At 30.0% G+C, this 23161-nt stretch overlaps 1 long non-coding RNA gene across 4 annotated transcripts in view; it reads right to left on the bottom strand.

Moving 5' to 3' along the window:
- The window catches only part of LOC118206125 (uncharacterized), a 111683-nt gene that overhangs the window by 63202 nt on the left and 25320 nt on the right, over window positions 1-23161 (bottom strand). For 3 of the 4 annotated variants that reach the window (XR_015040925.1, XR_015040928.1, XR_015040926.1), the window contains 3 exons: window positions 12340-12455; window positions 12035-12163; window positions 5534-5651 (listed from right to left, as the gene is read on the bottom strand). This is a non-coding gene — a long non-coding RNA (uncharacterized LOC118206125). Of the gene's footprint in view, window positions 1-4882; window positions 4902-5533; window positions 5652-12034; window positions 12164-12339; window positions 12456-23161 lie in introns of those variants that run through there. The other variant, XR_015040927.1, reaches the window with a different exon arrangement.

Raw genomic sequence — 23161 nt, forward strand, 5'->3', positions numbered from 1 at the left:
AATTTGCTAAATATTACCTTTTTCTGAGTGAAAAACTCCAAAGACCACCTAAATCATTCATCTTTTCCTGCAGTATTCCCACAGTACACAATAACTATCTTAGAACTATTTTCTTAATATTAAGAACTAAATATGAAATAAACATTTTTCACTGTAGAATATTTAAGCTTTTACCCAAATCAGAATATAATCTTTACTGAATTTAAGTTATTTACCCAGAATTCCCAAGAAAATGTGCGATGGAAAGCAATATATTTACCTAAAAATGAGTCTTAATACATTTTTATTGGTTCCAGATTTACTATCAGTGGGAAAAACCTGAAGTTCACTTTATATACCCTCGTCAGTATACACAGAAAAGTCATGAACCTTTCTGTAGTACAATTAGCCCTTTACATACGTTTAATATTAATCTAAATAATTTAATTAACTTTCAACTAGGATTTTTAAAAGAAAAGAATACTTATGCGATGCATTATTAAATTACTCCCACGCGTTGTTAAGGAAAATGCAATTAAATATTCACGTACACACTAAGAAAATTCCACTCGTTAGGAACAGTAAAACCTTACCAATACTTAAACGAAATGTAAAATCGTGTAATGCATTAATATAAAACCTGAGTAACAAATCATATCTTATAAGCAGTATACGGTTAAAAAGAATTTTCGTATAACTTATCAACTTTTAAGAAGTAAGAGTAAGGTAATGAACCAACTTTTTAGAAATGCTCTTTTATTTTCTAAATCTACCCTTTTGTAGTAACAAGAAAATTCAATGATACCCCTATTTTATTTTTATGTAGCATGTGCATTTCTCCTAACAGATGAAAATCCAGATATCTCACTTTTCCAAAGATTTAGCTTTAGACTTACTTTCATAGGAAAAGGAAAATAATTTTACTTAAAAAACAGAATATCTTCTACTAAAAGACCTTGAAAAAAAATCGCGATCACATCTGTATGTAGCACTCAGTGATTTAGTTTCAAACCAAATTTTGATATTGTTTAATCCTGCAAGCAACAATTTTCACCTTCGAGTTAAATTTTATACGACTGCAACAGATTTTTCAATGACTTTCATACTCACAATGTGTAAAAGACTTCTAGTTTTGACTATTTTTATTTCTAATATTGAGAAATACATTGATTATTTTCAGGAAACGTCATTTCACAATCATATTTTACCACTCTGAAACTTTTTAATAATACTTTCTATCATAACGACAACCAGATACTACATTATTTTTTTTACAAAAACATGAACATTTTTTTTTTTTTTTTTTCTCTTCTAGAGATACTAATAAATTCTGCTATAGAAAGAAGATTCAATTCCTATTATAACTCTATATACTATTTTCAAAGAGAAAATACACTCTAGATGATAACATATCACCCATATATTTTTAAAAATTTAGAACAATTTCAGTAAGGCAAATTATCTACAGAGTTTTCAAACGCGGATATATTTCTGAAAGAAACTACCTAACATACCGCTCATTTACTTCTAAACCATTTAAATAAAACCAAACAATTAATAAAATATTTGAATTTTTGATAAAGTTTAGTACATCTATCTATACAGTTATTTAATTCATGAAGTACCAAATTTTGAAAATAATAAGAGTAAAAACATCACTATTTTAGAATTTAGGAAGAGATCTTCAATAATGAGAGTGAACATATACCGAACTTCATGCAAGATTTTTATCGTTTCATACCAAACATTTCACTATTTCGTAGATTCTAAGAACATAGCCCAATCTTTTTCAAAGAATATATATCATTTCACATTAATTAGAGAGTGCCATATGAGTTTAATTGCAGGTGCTTACTGAATGACGCTAAACCTTTCAAGGAAAAAATCAAATAATTTTCATCTTTCATGAAAATTTTTGAATAACAATATTTCATAAGAGCTAGAAGACTTAGTGCAATGAAACTGTATCAAAAATAGAAAACTATTTTCCAAAATATGAATTCCCATTGGAAATTTTAGATATTCTTATGTAAAGTTATATCCGAAGTTATATCACTTCAGTCGAACTTGAAGACCAACCAGATTTATTACATGATTTGATACATTTCTCGTATTTTTTCCGAAAATAGAAGTTTATATTTTTCATACGCAAACTATTACAACGAATTACTGACATTTTATTCCCATATTACTTACCATTTTTTACTGCACAAAACTATTGTAAGTTCCATGTTCGAAGCTCAGCATCCATAAATTTCACATAATACTACAGTTACACAGTGCAAATTATAAGATTTAAGATTAATTTCATACGTAAGCGATGATACAATAGAGAATATGGAAAAGGCATTAGTGATATGGATAAAAGACCAAAATCAAAAATGGATTCCAACTGATACTAATGCTATTACAAATAAAGATTTATAAAACACTTAAGAACCAGTAACAGTCGACTTCACTAGGAGGGCGGAGAAGGAAAGTATCTTTTTCTGTAAGTCATGGTTGGTTTGAGAGATTTAAACAAAGACATTCTTTACATAATCTAAGATTGAAATTAGAAAGCACATCTGCTGATTCGGATGCAGCACAACAATATCCAGCAAAATTTGGTGAAATCATTGGTGTCAACTCCTACACTTCTGATCAGATCTTCAATGCTCATGGGTCTGGGTTGTTCTGGAAAAAAATGCCTGAAAGAATTTATTAGCTAAAGCTTGCAAATCAGCTAGTGGTCATAAGGTAGCGAAAAGTCGTATTACAATTGTTTTCTGTTGCAGCACTTCAGGCGATTATATAACGAAACCATTGTTTATTAACAAATAAAAAAACTACACTCATTTAAAGGAATAAACATAAATAACCTTCCCGTTTATTGGATGGCTAATAAAAAAAGCATGTGTCACAGCCATAGCTTTCAATGAATGGTTTCTTAACATGTTTGTCCTAGATGTTAAAACTTATTTAAGTAAAAACGGATTGCCTTTTAAGGCTCTTCTATTAATTGATAATGTACCTATCATCCTCAAGATTTACAACACAAAAATATAGAAGTTGTCTGTTTACCAAAGAATACAACTTCCTTATTACAGCCATTAGATCAAGGAATAATTTTGACTTTTAAGGCATTGTATGTCAAACAAATTTTCAGGTATATTTTAGAACAAATGGAGAATGATGAATCTCTTACTCTTACGGATGACTGAAAGAAATTTACAATCTTAGATTGTGTTAAGCATGTTGGACTGTCATATACTTAGATTAAACAATCAACGCTTAACGCAAGCTGGAAAGCAATGTGGTCGGATGGTGCTAAAGACGAGAATGATAGATTACCATTAGATCACGAATATTCTCAGACCTAAATTGGTCCAAACTAATAAGAAGGTTTTGAGGATTTAGCTCAGGCAGATATTAAAGAAATAATGGCTGGTGAAGAACTAAATGAGGATGAGTTAGTTAACATAATTCATGAAACAAACATGATGAAGACAATGATTCTGATGAAGAGCAATCTTAACCAGTTGCATTCACAGCAAGAGCCATCAGCGTAGGACTTGAATTGGGAAGAAAATTAGGTAATCATTTTTTACAATATGATACAAATGTTGAATGAGCTCTCCGATTCCAATGGGAGCTTAGTAAGTGCTTAAATCAATATGAGGAGGTTTACAAAGATTTAAGGAAAAACCATAGGCAATTGTTAATTACGGATTTCACTACAAAGTCTTGTTGATCTGAAATCTTCCCTAATCCGTCAAACCATTGAAGCAGAATCTTATCAAGAATGATCGTGTGATGAAAATGACATTGTACCAATCAAGAAGAAAAGTGATTAATTCATTAAAGTGATTAAACTTATAATAATTTTTTGAATGATCTTATATTTTCCTAATGTAAAATAAATTAAATATGCACTTCTATTATCTACATATATTTGTTATTTTATGAACAAAGAATAATGCTATTTATTTTAAGATGTCTTAATTTTGTTTTATCTAACTAAATTATGCACATTTAATGTTTTTCTCATTTTACATAGCAAAATCCAAGATTTCGATTTACATGGTTTTGTGCGGAAACCATCTTCCATGTAAATCGAGGGATAGGTGTATATAACGTGCATCTGATTTTCTTGCAGACGTTGGCTGATGGGCTCGGGGTCCAGGTATATTGTGAATTTTAGGTTTCGTTCGAAGTAAATTCAAAGCGATTTCTCTTCTAAAATTCATGCGAATGATTTCTAATATGGAGTTTTTGTGTAAATGTGTGCAAAATTCACTCAGCAGCCACAATCATATTCAGCATTTTGATAAATAAGTTCTAATACCATTTTTTGCTACGAAACTGGTCGATAACGTCTAAGAAGTCAATCCAACAGGTCTACTCCACCCATTCCTTCACTATATAATTTTATAATGTGAGGTTGGAGAACATAAACTTCCTTTTTTTTAAGCTTGGACACATCTTTTTGCTCTTTCTAATGGTTTGTGAGTGATAACATTTGATGAAATAGTTACAACAGAACTGTAGTTTCAACGGCACATATATACAAATTACCCAATTTGAAATTTTGACATTTCTTTTGCTGTTTTAAGAGGAATTTGTTCCATTCTCGAATCTTGTACTGTGCCATTTGCCTTTGTTAGACAAATCTGTCAGCAGACTGTGCGATGAAAAAAAATTATGGAAAAATACTTTGTTTCTCTAGATTTCAAAGACAACTTTTGATCTAAGCTGCAAATTTACATTTTTCAACTTTTCGGAGAACCTAATAAATCCTTATGAAGCAGATGTGGTCATTTCTAACAAAAGAAACAAGCAGATATCGGAGCTCAAAACAGGGAACTACAGCTGAAACCAATTACCACATCCTCCTTGGTGAGAGAGGTCATACCCTCTTCCAGTCCTCTGCCCCATCCTTTCTACAGAAATAAATGACACACCATTAATGCCTCTAAAAAAGGGCATTTTTACGAGATACGAGCACTGAATGTATTTAAAAATCTAATAAAGAAAAATATACGTGTGATATCACTGATTTTGCATATCATTACGTGCCAATTTTACACAGTCTTGAGGAAATATTTCTCATTATTATTTGAATTTCTTTTATTAACTTATTAAACTTGTCCTTTTCAAGTATGATGGGGAAATGTTTGGGTGGATTTGAATTTTTAGGAATTTTATAAAAAATTTTTGTTAAGTACTGTAAAAATCGTAAAAAAAGCTAATTTTTAGAAATTTTTTTATGCTGAAATATTCATGTTTAAAAAATAAATCATACCTTCTATAGTAAACGGCAATTTTTTCAAACTGACAGATATATTTTATTTTTTAAAAAATATTAAACATGATGTTCCAAAAAAGGAACACTGGCATGTAAAAGGTTAATAATTCTATTTTAAATATGCTAATGAGTTAATTCAGTTCATAAAATTCTAACTATTGTTTTCAAAGAAGATAATATAATAAACAATATACTAGAAAACAAATTACGATTTTATTACTTTGCAGCTTTAGTGCAAGAGGCAATTAATTCATTACTTATAATTACCTCATATAGATGTAGTAAAACTGCTCCATTATAGTGATAAGACTGCATTTTTATTGTAATAAGATGACTTGGTAGAAGTAAGTTGCAATGGACTGGCGGTGGTTCTCTGCATCATAACCTGAAGACATGATTGCATAGTTAGAACAATGGATGCATAAAAAAAACTTGCAGACATGGCCTAAATTCCACAAATAATTTTAGTTCTGGATAATGCATATTATCACTGTGATTGCAGTATGCACCTCCCAGTTTTGTACAGATTACATCATTTTAAAGGATGAAAATTAGAAAAGTAATCTCTGTGGCAAGGCAAAAATAACAGAGCAATAATTTTTGTAACTAATCAAAAAAACATCCGTCATCTAATCTGCGTTGCGCACTCATCGATGAAGTTTGAACCCAACACCTGTACATTAAACTGCCATGTGATCTGAAATGGAATGCTGTATAAAAGCTTAAATGCGTTGCAACTCTCTCTTTTCTGTCATCCCTTCTGCTTCCAGAAGACTGTGCCTCCTTGCTGCAGAGTTTACTTTTCACATCGATTTTGTGTGTCTGCGCATACTGAAAAGTGTGCACATCTTCTGAACGATTCTAACAGTGTTTATAGTGAAAAAAGTGTCAGCGAATATTCAAGTTTGGTGCTTTAATTTTGTGTTTAGTACTGTAAATTCTTCAGAAAAATTATAATTCAACGGTAATTATTTTGCAAATTTTTCAATGTTCAGTTTTCAGAAAAAAGTAAAATTTAATAATGAAAACAAGATCACATTCAAAAGAAAATGAAGAAGAAACTGAAACTGACACAATCAGTGTGGATAAATTTCCGTGAGCCATATTCGATGGAACAAATCATGACATTCCAATAAATAAATACTTTTTATTGTTTGAAAAGAAATGTGACTCTAAAAATGTCGCCGCGAAAGATAAAGCCTTACTGTTTTTTTGAACGTTTAAAAGACGAGCCCTTAGCATTTTATTTAAGAGAATATGTTGAGTTAGAATGGAAAGAAGTAAGGAATAAATTTCTTATGTATTTTGCTAGTGCAGAAACCATCACTTTTAGTGACTTTATTAACTGCACTTACTCCAAATTCACTGAGATTGACAAATATTATAGACAAAAGTTAAAATTGGCATAAAGTCTAAAATTAGATAACAAAATTATCATCAATATGTTAAATCAGGGTCTGCCTGAACAGCAGAAAATGTAAGCACAATCCAAGATTAGATCAACACTGCTAGGAAATTGTTTCTTAGTTCAAGTTTGTCTACCTCAGCTTCATTGGGAGAACAAAAATTTGCAATTCCAAGACCAAGTATACATCCAAGTTTTTACAAGTTTAGATGTAGGTTTTTAAGACCATTTTTCAATCCTAGGTATAATGTTCCACAAACATCGAGAAATTCCCAGCCACGTCAACTGTCTTATCTGCATAGATCATTTCCTTCTTTAAGTCTAAACAATCAAAATTGTCAACAAATCAAACCAAAAAAAGAAGTGAAATTATTTTAAAGTTAAGGTATAAATTAGTTAAAAAGAAGTCCTCGCAATTCTGGGCACAGGGTCTCAGGTAAATGTGCTATCTGAAAATATTTAAAATTCTATTGATGCAAAAATTAAACTTACTCAAAATAATCCTAATACTAAATTATGTTTATTATCCACAGGTCTTGTTGTAACTAAAGTAATTAAATTACTATGCAAAATAGGTAAAATTAGTAATACTATAGTATTTTATGTTGTGAATTCTAATTTATCTTATTTATTATTATCATTATCTTGTGTTTCCTTATTTAAATAGCAATTAAATTTAAATAATTATGAAGTGTATCAATTTAAATGCATGATAAGTAAAGTTATTCAATTAAATAAACATTCTCAGACTAAATTTGTATGTAAGAATAGTGTTAAGTACTAAAAATTTTTATAATTATGCTGAAAATAGTGAATTTGATCAATAGCAAAAATTATTAAGTAACTATAATCATATATTTGCTAAAAACAAATATGATGTGGCTGTATGAATATAGAACCTCCATGAGTATTCTTAACTTCAGAATTACCCATAGCCTCTCGATCCTATAGAGCCCCTAAAGATAGTGAAATTAATAGATAAATAGATGAATTATTACATTGCTAGTATCATGAAAACCATCTTTTAGTCCTTATGCTGCACCTGTAACTTTAGCTTTGTTAACTGATGATGAGAGATGAACAAGTATAATCCAGGTTATGTATTGGTTATTTGAAACTTGATCAAATTACCAAAACAGACTGTAAACCTATTCCTAGAATTGATGTTGTGTTAGATAAGTTAACAAATGCAAACATTTTTTCCACATTGGACTTAACATCAGGTTATTAGCATATAAAATTAAATGATAAAGTTACTGAAAAATTGGCATTTACTACAAATTTTGTTATTTATGAATTTACTAGATTATCTTTTGGTTGGAAAATTTTCTCAGCTGTTTTTCAAACAGCTCTTGGACAAATTTTAAACAAATGTCAGATTCAATTTCCTTTAAATTATTTTGATGACATTATAGTGTTTTCCGCACATTTTGATGAACATCTTAAAATAATGTTTGATATATATGAAAAACAGAATATAAAATAAAAACAACTAAGTGTAATTTTGCTAAAGAAAAAATAAATTTTCTAGGATATGACGTTCAAACAGGAAAATATTAGCTCAGTAATGCAAATATTGAGGTTATTAAAAAATTACAACCCCCCTAAATATGTTAAAGAATTACAAAGATTTTTGGGAAAAGTATATCATAAATTTATTCAAAATTATGCAATAATTAGAGCTCCTTTAACAAATTTACTTAAAAAAGATACTCCTTATAAGTGGACTAACGACTGTCAAATAGCTTTTCAAAAATTAAAAGATGTGTTCATTTCAAGACCCAGTCTAGCTTTGTTTAATCCAAAATATCCCTGTCATGTATTTTTAGATGCATCTAAAGAAGCTGCTGGTGCAGTTTTAGAACAAGATCCAGATGTTAACCTACATCCAATTGCTTCCCATTCTAGAAAATTAAGGTCTTATGAACAAAATTATGCAATTACTGAATCAGAATTTTTAGCAATTATTGATGCCATAGATAATTTTTATTATTATTTACATGATAATCATTTCACTGTACATCCTGATCATGCTGCTTTAGTTTGGCTTAATAATATTAAACATCCTACAGGTAGGTTATTCAGATGGTCTTTGAAATGATCTATGTATGACTTTGATATTAAGTACAAAAAAGGTTTTACTAATGTTGAAGCTGATACGTTAACTAGAAACCTTATTTGTCAACATTTAAGTTTGCAGGTTAATTTATTATCATTAGAAGAAATTAAAGAACATCAAAATTTAGATAATGTCTCTAATCCTAAGTATAAGAAAATTAATGATGTATTAATTACTAAAAAACAAGGATTATATAAAATTGTAATACCCATATCTCTCAGAACTAAATTACTCGAAAGGTTTCACTTACAATTTGGTGATATTGTGTCCTCAATGTCAAATTTATTATCTCTTCAATTATTGACCAGGAACTGTTCAAGATGTTAGAAATTACTGTAAACATTGTGAAGTATGTCAGTTTAATAAGAAAAGTAACAAAAAAGAATTGGGTTAATACAATTTTTACCATCCCTTGAGGAACCTTTTGAAATATTGTCTATTGATACTGTTGGTGGATTAAATTATTATAACTCTACTAAAAACTTAACATTATTATCGACCATGCTATTCAGTATACTTGGACTTTTGTTTCCAAAAGTGTAACTACTGATTCTTATACAAATTGTTTAAGACATATTTTTCAAATTCAAATACCAAAGAAAATTTTAAGTGATAGAAATGCTGCTTTTACGTCTTCAAAATTTAAGCACTTGCAAGGTATATCCTAATTTTATAACAGTTATTTTTAAGTTAAAGCTAATCTCCTGTCTCTTGCAGCTTCAGCTTGAGTTTTTAGAATCATGTTAAATACAAATTACAAGGAGTACTATTTAAGTCGATGTTCCACTGACTTCGAGAGAGAGAATTAGAATTCCTGAATAGCGTGTGTTTGCTTACGTCTCTCTAAGCTGTTACTATGCTCCCGTATTACGTGCCCTTGATAGCTTCGCTAGCTAATTTAATATTAGAAGCCAACTTAGAAACTGTGTTAGCTTTGGCTAAATCTCTTTAGTTAGACATTAGCTAAGTTCTTATTTCTTACATTTTTGAGTTAAGTCTAAGGCTTTGTTGTACGTCCTGAGAAAAGGACCAATTTTATTTTGAGCAATAAAGGATAATTAACCCTTCTTGAGTTTAAGTTTCTATTTTTAGACTTGAGCAATTATTCACTTAGTAGTTCACTAGGTTTTTCAACACTTAGTTAATAGATAAAAGCAAGGAAACCTACAGTGATGCCCTAAGCATTTTTGATGAACCATGCCGTTGGAAAATGAAGACCTTCCAAATGTTGCAGTCACCAGCAAACCTTATGGAGGGATTATGTTTCATCGTAGAAACCATGTGAGCAGCTATGAAGCTAGCAATAACATTCGATGGCCAATGTTCCATGATGACTTTCTTAGAGCAGCTGAATCAGCATTTTACTTTACATCCCAAAAACCAGCTGCAGAAAGTTACATTTGCTACAGCTAACCTAAAATGCCAGGCCCTGAGTTGGTTCAAGGGTATCGGTTCAAGGGTATCAGGTTCAAGGGTATTGCTCGTTCAAGGGAACCGAGCAAAGTTGGAGGCAGAGCTAGTTAGTAAATATCAGACAAGCATCGAAGCTTTGATGGACTTTATTCTTTGAAAAATTAAAATATTTAATTTATTGTATGGAAAAAAGCCAGATAAGGAATTAATCAAAGTGATTTTGCCTAGACTGCTGCCGTCGATTCAAGATTTCCCGGAGGTAGAAAAATGGCCAGACCTTGGAAAACCTATTTCAGCTGGCTGTGAAGTTCTAAAGTAAATGAGCTGCTGAAAACACATGTTCAGAAAACTTCCGCCAGTATTCGAGGTTTTCGCCTTAACCTCAAAGTAAGCAGAATTCTTACTGGCAGGCGGGGAAAGCTGAAAAAGAAGATAACAAGAAGACGGGTTAGTCGAAAGTATTTGGAGATCACAGTAAGAAGCTGCAGAAGCAAGGGATTTAAACTGATCAGGGCAGCCGAGAAGAGGGCCAGGTCAACCCCTGGAACAACAGGGGAAAAAAAAAAAAAAAAACCCATTGGAAATTAAATTAAATATGGTAGTTATACAAAAATTGTTCCTTGCCGGAAATTCATATTTTATTGAACAACGTCCCTACTACTGCCTTACTGGACACTGCAGCTTTTTGGAGCAAGACTTCTTTAAAAGGAATTTTCGCCATTACGATAGTTTAAAACTACAAGACAAAGGGAAATTGCTGTCTAAGGAAAACAGTGTTGTCTGCATTGGAAAAGTAAGGCTGCACATGCAAACAAAGAATGAGATATGAAAAGTTAATTTTCTGGTAGTGAAAGACCTATTAACTTCAGTTATTTTGGAGGTTGACTTTTAATGCACAGCAAGTGCAAAATTTAATTTTAAGAACTCTATTTTACAGGTCCAGATGGATACTGTTGAAGAAGAAGAGCGGGCCATGCCAGATGTTGACCTCAACCATCTTCAGGAAGAGGAGAAAAAGAAAATGAAAAATTTGGTAAGAAAATTTTGTAAATTATTCGATGAGAAACCTGGTTTCTGTCAGGTCGTGCAGCACGAGACAGATGTAGGAAACACTCCCCCAGTCCGGTCTAAGGTGTGATCTTAGCGATAAGACCACGTGAAGGAAGAAATCCTGGAACAGCATATTAAACAGATGCTGGCAAATAAAATAATTGTTCCGATTAGCAACTCCTACGGAAGCCCGGTAGTTTTATATAGAACGAAAAATGGCCTTGCATACCCAGATCTGAATTCATGGAGTGTTTTTTTAATTTGATACAACACTTACAGGAGAGTTAGAGGCGAGTCTGTTAAATTATCTGTGGCTTAAGCAATAATATACAAAATGAATCAATAAATTTGATAAGAAATGCAATTTTATGCAAAATTGTAGAAATAACAAAAATTACTAAATATTTCCCATTATTGGCAATTGTACTACAGGCATAAGTGTCTGTACGCCAACGTGAACTGTCTGTGCAGTCGATATTTGTGGTGGCAGAAAACTTTCATTAAAACCCAATACATTTAAATTTTTACACCAGAACAGTTTATTAACGATGTTGTTCTCTTTGAAATTGCAGCAACACTTTTGAGCAGATTTCTTTAAGTACCACCACTTCTTTTTAACTTTATTTTAGACTTTTCACATTATTGTTTTTCATTATTGGATACTGCAGTTTTAGGTCTAATATGGACTTTTTTTTTTCTTTCTGAAAGGGAAACGAAGTTTAAATGAATGCAGTTATAAAAGAATTTCAAAGTATTCGATAAATATAAAAAATTTATTTACATGGAAAAGTTAAGGCCAATAACTGAAGTAATTCTTATATATACAAGTCTTGTTCGAAACATCATAACAGTTTCAGTTCCCGCTTCAGAAGGCTGCCGCAGATTTTCTGCACAAGGGACAAGTACCATTCTGTAATTGAGATTTAAATTATACAAAATAATAAATAAAATATACTTAAGCATGGTTAAAAAAATTATGGGAGAACAGAGACAAAATACATTGAATACATGAGATTGCATATGCAAGCAGATGTATGAACAATATCCACATACATTTATCTTTAAACGAGGATGGCATTTACTTACCATTCTAAACCACTGAAGAATACGTTCCTTAGGATAAAAATGGCTGCATGGCAAACATTTCGCTTTCTCCGTTTCACAAAGATCTTTTAAACACACACGAAAATTTATTCTCTTATCTGAGGAAGAAATGTAATTAAGAAATTTTTAAAAAAAAACCATTCTATAAAAGAATTGTTTCATATAATCTATAAAGGAAAATATACTTGTTCTAACTTTAAAATTAAACTGATTTATTGAACTCAGTAGTAGTAAAAGAAAAATTATTCAGATTTCTACCATAAAAGTAAAATTTATTAAAAAATTTTTTCAATGTAACAAATTTCATGAATAAGTAAATCTTTCTTTATTTATAAATCAAAACAATTTCTATTATAAGCATTAATATACCATCAAATGAAAACAACACGAGCGTTCTTCCCTGCCTTAATGATCTAGCACCTCTGTTTTTGGAAAGCATAATTTAAGTATACAATTTTCTAACCATTATTTCTTATAATAATTAATAGCTGTATCATAACGGTTTAATGCTCTGTGCCCTGAAAAGTCCTTACCTGGCTTTTATTTTTGTGTGGGTTGTACACATATACTTCCAACTACAAAACTGTTTAAAATGATGCAAGTGTTCATATTTTGCAATTTAAAGTTGAAAGACATCAATTTGGTAAAAATTATGAAATTTTACTTTTCATATCTCCCTCCAGTTCCTATACTTGTTTGAAAAATTTCAGAATAAAACAAAAAAAATGCTTGAATCTCATACAACAAAACTGATAAAGATATTCGATATTAAAATCGGAGATCCTAATGAGGAGCTGTACACAAATGAAAAAACAAAATTTTTATATTTGTACATAACTAAAAATAAAATTTCAGTTAGGAAAAAGATTCTTAATTAATATGCATTTCTATGGATATTATTCTGAAAAATACTGATCAATATAAAATTTTGCAAAATGCAGATCTCGTATACAAAATCTTGTAGAATTTCTATTATATATAATTTCCATTACACACACATATAGACCATATCGACAAAAATCTTTACGTAGTACAGTACTCACAACTTATTAAAATTATTTTCGTTCCAAGCACATTCGAGTTTTATTACAAACGATATCAGTTTTAAACATTCAATGTAAAATAATAACTACCAATTAATTAATTAATTTAAAAGCAATAATTCAAAATTAACACAAAAATTAAACTATTTATGTAGTTTTGAAACTTGTTTTTTTACAAAACTATTTTTATAAAACAGGTGAAATTTTATCCCATACAAATGACTGTTCTATGTGTTCATATCCCCCTCAAATTGTTAAAAAAGTTTTTAAATTGCACACTGTAAAAAAAAAAAAAAAAAAAAAAAAAAAAAAAAAAAAAAAAAAAAAAAAAAGGTCGCTCTTTACAGGCAAAAGTTTTGTAAAGTTACAGAAATTAAAACGTTACATGAGAATTTCCTGAAACGTAAACAGACCGAAATATAACTGTGTTGGAAGCAGACGATTTAAGAGTACACTTACAGGCAAAGACTAAGGTTTCAGTTTGGAACACTTGGATCAGGTAACCGATTGGAGAGCGGAGCGGGGGGGATCTCAGCCAATCAGGAGAAAACAACAATAATTACTTTAAAGATAGTAGCAGATATATACATGGCTGCCTGTGTGTTTGTAACGTTCCTGAGCGTTAAGTAAATCTTTCATAATTACTGTTTGAAGTATTGTTATTTATTTTATGGATAATTCTTATGCACTTTACACTGTTATATATATTGATCCAGTATTTTAACATTTAGCCCTTGCTACTAGTACATATCAATACCCATAATATGTATTCTATTTAAGATGCTCGTAATATGTATTCTATTCTTTATACTTAACCAAAGAATATGTGTTCTATAAATATTCTTTGGTCTAACGGCAGGATGATTTGTACTAGAACGAGTATCTAGCAAGCACATGCACTATCTACATTGAATATAGTGCAAAATACTTATTCTAAATATAGATTTAATAATAGTATTTGTGATTGTGAATCCAATAAATTCAGCCTTCAATTGACCATTTTATTTATAACCAGTATTTTTTATACAACCAGCAGTAATTAATTGAAACAGTGATATCGTATTAATTTCGTATGAAAATTTTATAATTCCAAAATGAAGTAATTACATTTGATTAAAAATTTATCATATGATAATTTTCGTAATGTTTTGTTTTCCTGCCTAGGGGCAACTTCGTTATTCTATATATTTTAGTATATTAATATCAACAGGGAAAAAGTGAAAATGACCTAAAATATTTTTCTAGCAATACGTTAACCCATTTATGCCTAGCGCTCCATTAATGTAACGGTAGTTGTGAACAAAAACAACATATTGCACTTTATTCCCCAGAATATCATTTCATTAATATTTTATAAACTACAAGTTTTATTAAACTCTGTAACTGCCATTGCATATTTATAATGTTTTAAACATATAATATAACATGCAAATCATAAAGTAACTTCTTTTAAAAAAACAAATTGTGACTATGTGGAATTTTAAACCATTCTGTATGTGTATGTCAGTATTAAAAATCAATTAATAATAATAATTTTTTAATAAAACATTAATTTTAGAATTAACAATATAAACATACATAAATACAATGTCAATTCAAGCCACTTTTCCTTATAAATTCCTCCATAAGTACATGCGTCCCTTTAGGCAACTAGCTTTACATGCTTTGCCATGTTCCAGCAAACCAAATTATACAAATATGCAAAAAACTGTACTTTTAAGTTAATGCAAGATATAAAATTCTACATATTTGTAAGCTACATTAGTTTACTTACAGCTTGGCATTTAGTTATCCAATGATTTGCTAGTAACAACTAATGTAGAATGCAAATATCTTTTAAATAAAAGAAAATTAGAAGGGTCTGATTTTTAGATATTTTTAGACCTCTCGAATACGCATCGAGTGTGCTATCATTACATAACAAAGGCATGATGGGAGGAGGGAGAAAATACCTATACAGTAACTGAAGGTAATATTTCTTGCTTCTGTTATTGCTAATGCAAAAAGAAAAGCAACGGTATGAAAGACCTGAAGTGTATTTATAATTTAAGCAATTTGCAGTTGCAGAATGTCCAGTATTCCAAGGGACCTTTCTTAAAAATATTTATTTAAAAAAATATTTAAACATAAAATTTACAAACTTTGTAGATGTGGAATATCACTCTTAATTTATTAATTAATTTAATAGTATTTTGCATAACACTGGTAATAATTATTAGTTAAATTTTATGCAGTTTCTGATCTGAGTTTAACTTTGTAATGTTAATTTTATATATAAATTCAAATGTTCTGTTTGGTAAAGTAGAAATTCTGGAATATTTCAAAAAGAACAAAAATGTACTCTATCTATTAGGACAAGTGATTTTTTTTTTTTTTTTTTTTTTTTTTTTTTAAGCTGAAAACAAATTTCTGTGAAAAATTAAAATTATAATTCTAAATGCAAAACGAAGGAATAAATTTGAAAATTATCAGATAAACCCCAATGTTGGTAATTTTTGCAATTTTTTAGAAAATTTTTTATACTTTTCTGAATGAAATACGCTATTTTTTATTAATATTAATTACTACAACTAAATTACTGTGATTTAAATACATAATTTGGCTTAAAATTTATTTGAATTTAATTTTCTAATTTATTTCAATTGAGTATATTTCATATAACATAAGTCTAAAAATAAACTTAATTCTCATCCTGTTTACTGAAATAATTTTTTAAAGATAAATGTCATTTGTTTTCCTTAGATTTTTTTCATGAAGATACATGTTTATATATGTGGGGAGATAGAGGTATTACCATGTTTACTCACAGAATTTTTTCCCTTTTTTTTATTAATTTTATAGTAAGAAAATCGAGAGAGGAAAATTGTTCTATCAATTTAATTTTGAAAGACGTGATTACAGTAAGAATATACCAAATAAAACATATTTAAGGATTTTGTAACTAATTATTTATTTAAAAGAAACCTACTTTAATGCATTTGTAATATTAGCATTTCAGTACCTAATAAGATAATTTCATTCCTGCTTCCCTCTGCTTTTAATTTCATCCACTGCTATTATTGTCCAGGGCTATTCCCTACATCTCAAAGCATTTACTACTTCTAAAATTGCAGTTTGTGTCATCTTCTGAAGCATGCAAGTCATCACCATTCAGTCTGTCTTACCACATGCAATAATTTTTCAAACTTTTAAAATGGATTCGTCCACATACTCATTGTTTTTGTCATGCTAAGAAAGACAAACTTTTGCTTATTACCTGCAAAGGCCATGCTGAACCTTGTCATATCTAAGTGTTGGATTTTATGCCAGCCTAATACAAAAAATTACCCTTAAAGTGAGCAAGCACCAATCGATACTCACTCTGCAATTTTCACCAATCGATACTCACTCTGCAATTTTGCCACATCAGCTGCATAGTCAAATTCTCTAATTATTTATATAAGATTTGAGGCCTAATGAGTAGCAAAGATGACAGCAAGAATGGGAGAAATCAGAGTTATAGAGAAGTAGAAATGAGATAACTTATTAAATGTTGTAATTATGTGGATTCTTATTGAAATGCAAGTTTTTTTTAAAGAAATAAAATTATGATAGTTACTAGTAGCTTATCCATGATTACTTTGCATTTATATTCTTACTTTACAATTTTCTTTGGAAGTTAAAATTTTTTCCTAATTTTCCCCTCTCCATTTCAGATGATAAAATTAGTGTATATATATATATATATATATATATTATTATTAAAAAAAAAAAAAAAAAAGGGAATACTGCACGAACAGCATTAGATAGCCCCATTTTTCTTGAAGCTGTTCACTGTTATTCTTTTATTAATCAGAGCCCATGCACCCAAAATCCAAGGCAAATTAGTTATTAAGATGAAAACGACACCTACATGAATGAATGTTTTAAAATTTAAGGGAAACTCACTGTATGAAAGACTGAAGGAAGGTGAAAATTAGGTAAATAATTTTAAAAATTTCAGAAGCCTGTGATAAAAAGAAAGCTAGGAAGAAATAAGTGAGTAAATACATTACTTAGGGTTTGAGATTCAGTGATTCATTTGGCACAAATTTCTAATATTGCTTTAGAAATTTAAAGGTAATAGATAATTTAATATTTTTTCAATGCTAGAAAATTTTTTCTGAAATTAAGTATACTCAGGGTTCGTACACATTTCTGCACATGGAAATTAAGCACTTTTAGGGACCATTAATGAAAAAAATTAAGGACCTATGAGCAAATGGGAACTGAATAAATTCAATTAAAAATATTATTCTATGCCTGAATTTCACTTTTGTAATACCATCCTAAAAATAAAATAGATCCCCAAGTAGTATGCATTATTACTAAACATGAATTAACATAATTATTAATAAGTTTAAGAATAAAATAAAGTTCATGCAGTTTATCAAGTAGCATTAAATATTTTACACTTATAATAGGTTGGACATATTTGAAAGATGATAAGTGACATTTACGTTTCACTAATAGTTAGCTGTATGTTGATTTTTTTATGTGTTATTTTGTCACATACTTGATAAGTCTAGATCAAAGGTTCTCAACCGGTGGTATGCAAGAAAAAAAATAGGTGGTACACAAAGAAGAAAAATATTTTTAACTATTTATTTCAAAAATTAAAATCCCAACATCCTAATTGAGTTTTTTTCTCTGACACTCGTAAATTTATGCGATCTGAGCTTTGTTCAAGATTGGTGGTGGTAGTAGTACTTTGTAGTGGTGGTACTAAAGGTTTTCAATTTTTGTTTAGATGGTACACATTAGTCAAAAGGTTGAGAACTGCTGGTCTAGAGGTTTAGTAAATAGCAGGTAGATTTTATGTCAAACGGCATAAGTTAAAATGAGAAGAAAGATCATAATCAGCATGATTCATAACAAAAGACTGAATGTTATCACCGCTACTGCTTGTCTAAAGAGAGACCTGCTAATTAGAACAAACTCAAAAGACCTGGTGTAGGCACGGTTAGCAAGTGTTGAAAGTTATTTAGACTCTGTTTGATGCAGTTAGTGTCATAGCTTTGTGCAGAATTCCAGGGATTGTAACACAGTTAATATACTTTCAGGTTCCAATAAGCCATTCAAGCACCAGAGGTAATAACTTATTTTGTATTATTTTAAGTCTTACTAGATGCAAAGAATAAGTTTTACTTGAATTTATGCATTTCTGTGTTTTATCTTGTAACCACAGTGAATATTAATGAAAGGAAATAATTCGCTTTAATATGTAGAGATAATTTTTAAGGGTAAGCAGTTAGTTATAAATAATTAAATTAGGTAAATAGGTAACCTTAGTCATTATGGATTTACATGGCCACTATTATTATTTTTTAACAATATTTGTTAAAAAAGCCCTATTAAAATCAAAATCTAATAAAATTTCACAGTTTAAAATACATGTAATTTATGACACTGATTCTTAAATGATATTAGAATAATTACACATTAAAAGCTACAAAACACTTATGTTTTGTAACAATAACACTTAATATTTATCCGTCATTTTAATTTGAAGACTTCTCAAAAACATTTTGGCTAATTTATATCGATTTCCTTCTCTTTAAGCATCTTTTCTAACAATAATTAAAGATTTGCCTCAATATGCAAACCAATGCTCTCACTAGTTTCTGCGTGCTTTATCTCCTAACTTGTCAACCACTCCATCATGTACCTATGAGAGTTTACTTGATTTGGTAAAAGTTAAATAGTCCCAAACCCCGATAGATGTGAAGCAAATTATCACTATGTCTGAAAGTAACTACAATATCAGACAAAGGTTTAAATAAGCCTCTTATTTAAAAAGAACTTCGAACAAACATAAAGGCATGTTCTGATGCTAACAAAGTCAATCACAATGACGTAATTAAACAAGAACAGTCAAATTCAAACTAAAAATGTGGATTAGTGGTCAAAGATTATATAATTTAATTTAATCTGGCTCAGTAACTCTACCATATAATGAAATAGAAATGGAAAATTATAGTAAAGGCTGAAATCATAAATAATTGGGTAATTTACATAATAATAACTGCACGTATCTTTGAAGAATAATTTTCTTTATGTATTCAATTTCTTTCTTCAACACGTTTCCTTTTCATTTTAGAATTTTTGGATTTAATTAAGGATTTCTGTTATTCTAAAAAACACTAAATGCATTTAGAATGTACAGAAAAAGTGGCTAATTTTATTTCTTTAGTAACGTGAATACTCAGAAGAAATGTGAAATATATATGGTAAAGGCCAGTTACAGAGCTGATGTAGCAGAATTTTTAGAATTAAATGACACACCAAACAACAAAATCTAGAAATGGCAAAACTTTTAGAATTTAGAGCTGGCATTGGAAGCATTTAGAAAGGCACTAGGCAACAGAATATATATCCAAAGAGATTGCATCAAGTGGGAAAATGCCTATGTGTATTTTGTATTTTGCATGGGCGCAGCCCCGGCCCCCCTAGCCGATTTAAATCGGCCACATGGCCAAAACGGGACAGGCCCGTCCAACACAAAAACGAGAAGCCACCGAGCCGGCCATGCTCAAAATTTACACAAGGAAAACCACAATTCAAAATTTACCTGAAAAGACTTAATATTTAAACAACCGAGAAACCAAAGCCCGAGACCCGAGTAACAAAAAAGGTTAAAAAAGGAAACATAACAAACACAAAATTACGAGAGCAAATGGTTGCAATTTTATTGCCTATGTGTATGGTATATTAAGACATATTAGATTAATCTTTTAAATTGCAAGTTTTCAATTTCTTTATGAATAAAAAAATCCCTTTCTATAATGCCTGCCCATGTGAAAAGATTAGAAGCATTTTTGATATTTTACATGCTTGTGTCTAGTGAAAAGTAGAGAAAATAAAGAGAAGATAAACATGTTAAGATTCTAATATCAGAAGTAAAACATTCAGATATTATATATTTTTTTGTTGTTGTTGTTCTTCCAGATGTTCTCTAAAAAGTAAGAAACTCATTGCAAACTTTCTGTAAAATACATCCATTACGTGTTGATACCATGGAGACATTTTTTAAATCTTCTAGAATCGTGGGTCTATAAATCTTGCCTTCAAATCCTTCTAAACTGCAATGTCTAAAACGCTAAAAAAAATTATCCCTACCATTTCTGTAACAGCAAAAAATCAGAAATAATTTTTTTTGGGGGGGGGGGAAAAAAAAAAAAAGGGAGGAGGGAAGAAGTATAAAATTAATTTTATAGAGAAAACTGATGCACATTCTGAGAATTTTGAATATTCTGAGACAATTACATGGGAAAAACTCTTACTAAGAAAAAATTAAAAACAAGACATGTTTAATTAATTACATAACTAATTTTGCTTTTGCCAAGAGCTGTTTCGTAAATTGTGCTTTATAGCATTATACCTAGTTTATTTTTCAGATTCAAAATATTGTATAATAAGTTGCCAAAATGAAACTTTATAATATGACACCAAAAAATAAAAATGTTTTATTTTAATGTTATTTTTTAAATATTTCAATATATTACCATCATTTTATTGAAATTTATCAATGCTTTAAAAAAAACGTCGAAAAAGCCTCAAATCTCGGAATTAAAAAGTTTCTATAGAAACTAAGCTTAAAATCGCCAAAATGTTGAAAAGTCGCCAAATTTAGAACCGTTTTATAAAAGAATTCACATTTCCAAAAGTGAAAAGTTGTTTAAGAGCTCTTTATTAGAAAAAATGAATTTCGAAATGCTTATATTTCACTTCTTGCTTAGAAACTCGAGTATCCCATCATTTATATTAGAAATAGAAACAAATTGTAACTCATGAACGCATTCAAAAGATAACCATATATACAGCAGTGAATCGCCAAAAACATTCCTCCAAAATGCTAATTTCAAAATGGCAGTCGTAAAAACAGAGAGAAATTTCAGATGATTAAAATTAATGACCTTCTGCTAATTTTGGCCATAATTAAGGACTTTTAAGAACCAAAAATTGATTCCAAAAATCTAAGGACTCTTAAGGATTGTAGAAACCCTGAGGGCCACACAAAGAGTCGCAAAGAATTTATGAATGATAAAAGAAAAGATCAAAGTAGTCTATTGAATGTTTTATAGATACGGGATGCAGTACTATTCTAATGAAGACTTCCGTCTTCGAAATTACGATTGCCGATACAAACGGAAAGGGAAAAAAAAAAAATATTTGGAATCGAGAATGTATATCCCACATCTGCAGTGACCTCGTGTTAAAGCTCAGGTTTATCAACAAAAATCAAAACAACCCCAAATTTGTTTATCCTAAATGATCAGACACAGCTGCATGACATGTATCAGAAGAGATATTTTAATTTATAAATATCTCTCCCGATACATGCCATGCAGCCAACATTTATGTCATTATTTTAACATAAGGGTTGGCTTATGTCACAATAAAGTGATATGTCTAACATACGATACCCTAATAAAATTCCATTTGTGCAACTGAAAAACGAAATGGAGTGTGAACACATTAAGAAACCAATGCTATGAATGTTATATGCTAAGAAACCAATGGAAGTAACAGGATAAACTTTGTGCATGCTGTAACCCCATATATAAATCATGAACTGATATTATTTCAAAACACACATGGAAGTCCGGATTCAGTAAAGGAAGTTACTAATTGGTAGGGTAAATATTCCCAGTTATGAACACAGGACACAATTGCAGATTAAAAGGAAACCAGGGTAATAGATATAACAGAAGATTGGGAATTAAAGGAAATAGATATGCCTAGTATAAACAAAGATGATGAACAAAACCATGTATATTCTATTTCTCAAAATATTCAACCAATTAAGATAGCTGATATAAAATTTGCTGATGAAAGAACTGATATCTTGAAGTTATTAAATGAATTTAGAGATTGCTTTGCTCTTAATTTAAATGAATTAGGATGCATGGATGTAATAAAAATGGACATCAAGGAAACGGACGGAAGGAAGCCTGTAGCTTCTCGCCCCTACAAAGCAAATACAGCTGAACATAATGTGATAAAAGAAATTGCTAAATGGAAAGATAATGGGATAGTTTTCGAAACTAGATCCCCTTATGCTTATCCAGCGTTACTAGTAAAGAAACAACCGGACAACATTGAGTGGTGATTGATTACTGCAGACTTTACAATTAGACAATAAAAGATAAGTTCCCTTTCCCTCGAATATTTGATAGTTTAGAGTGTTTAGGAGGATGTAAAATTTACACTACTGTGGATTTAATCCATGGCTATTTGCAAATACTGTTTAGAAGAAGACATTGAAGACAACGCTCAGTACTCCTGATGAAACAGGACAGTCCAAAAGAATGACATTTGGGTTTGCAAATGCTCCTGCTCAGTTTCAGCATCAAAAGTCGCATGTCCTAGGCCCCTTGTTGAATACTAAGGTGTTACGTTATGTAGATGATATACTTATTCCTGCAAAATCTTGGGAAGAGATGATTTTCAAATTACAAGAGGTACTAGAATGCCTAAGATGGGCAAATTTAATCTTGAAATTATTAACATGCGAATTTGTGAGTAGTTGATTTTTTGGGTTTTATTACAAAACGAAGGTGGTGTAAGACCAGACTGTTGAAAAATAAAAGCCATAACATAATTTCCAGAACCAAAGAATATACACGAAGTGCGAAGGTTCTCGGGTCTAACTGGATTTTTCAGACGATTTGTGCCGAAGTATGCAACATGGTGAAGATGGAAAATGGCAATCTTGTTTTGTTGCATTAGCAAGAAAACAA

The sequence above is a fragment of the Stegodyphus dumicola genome, chromosome 4, assembly GCF_044657685.1.
Source record: "Stegodyphus dumicola isolate Sdum_Otavi_A_Nest chromosome 4, ASM4465768v1".
In the NCBI taxonomy this organism is placed as follows: Eukaryota; Metazoa; Arthropoda; class Arachnida; order Araneae; family Eresidae; genus Stegodyphus; species Stegodyphus dumicola.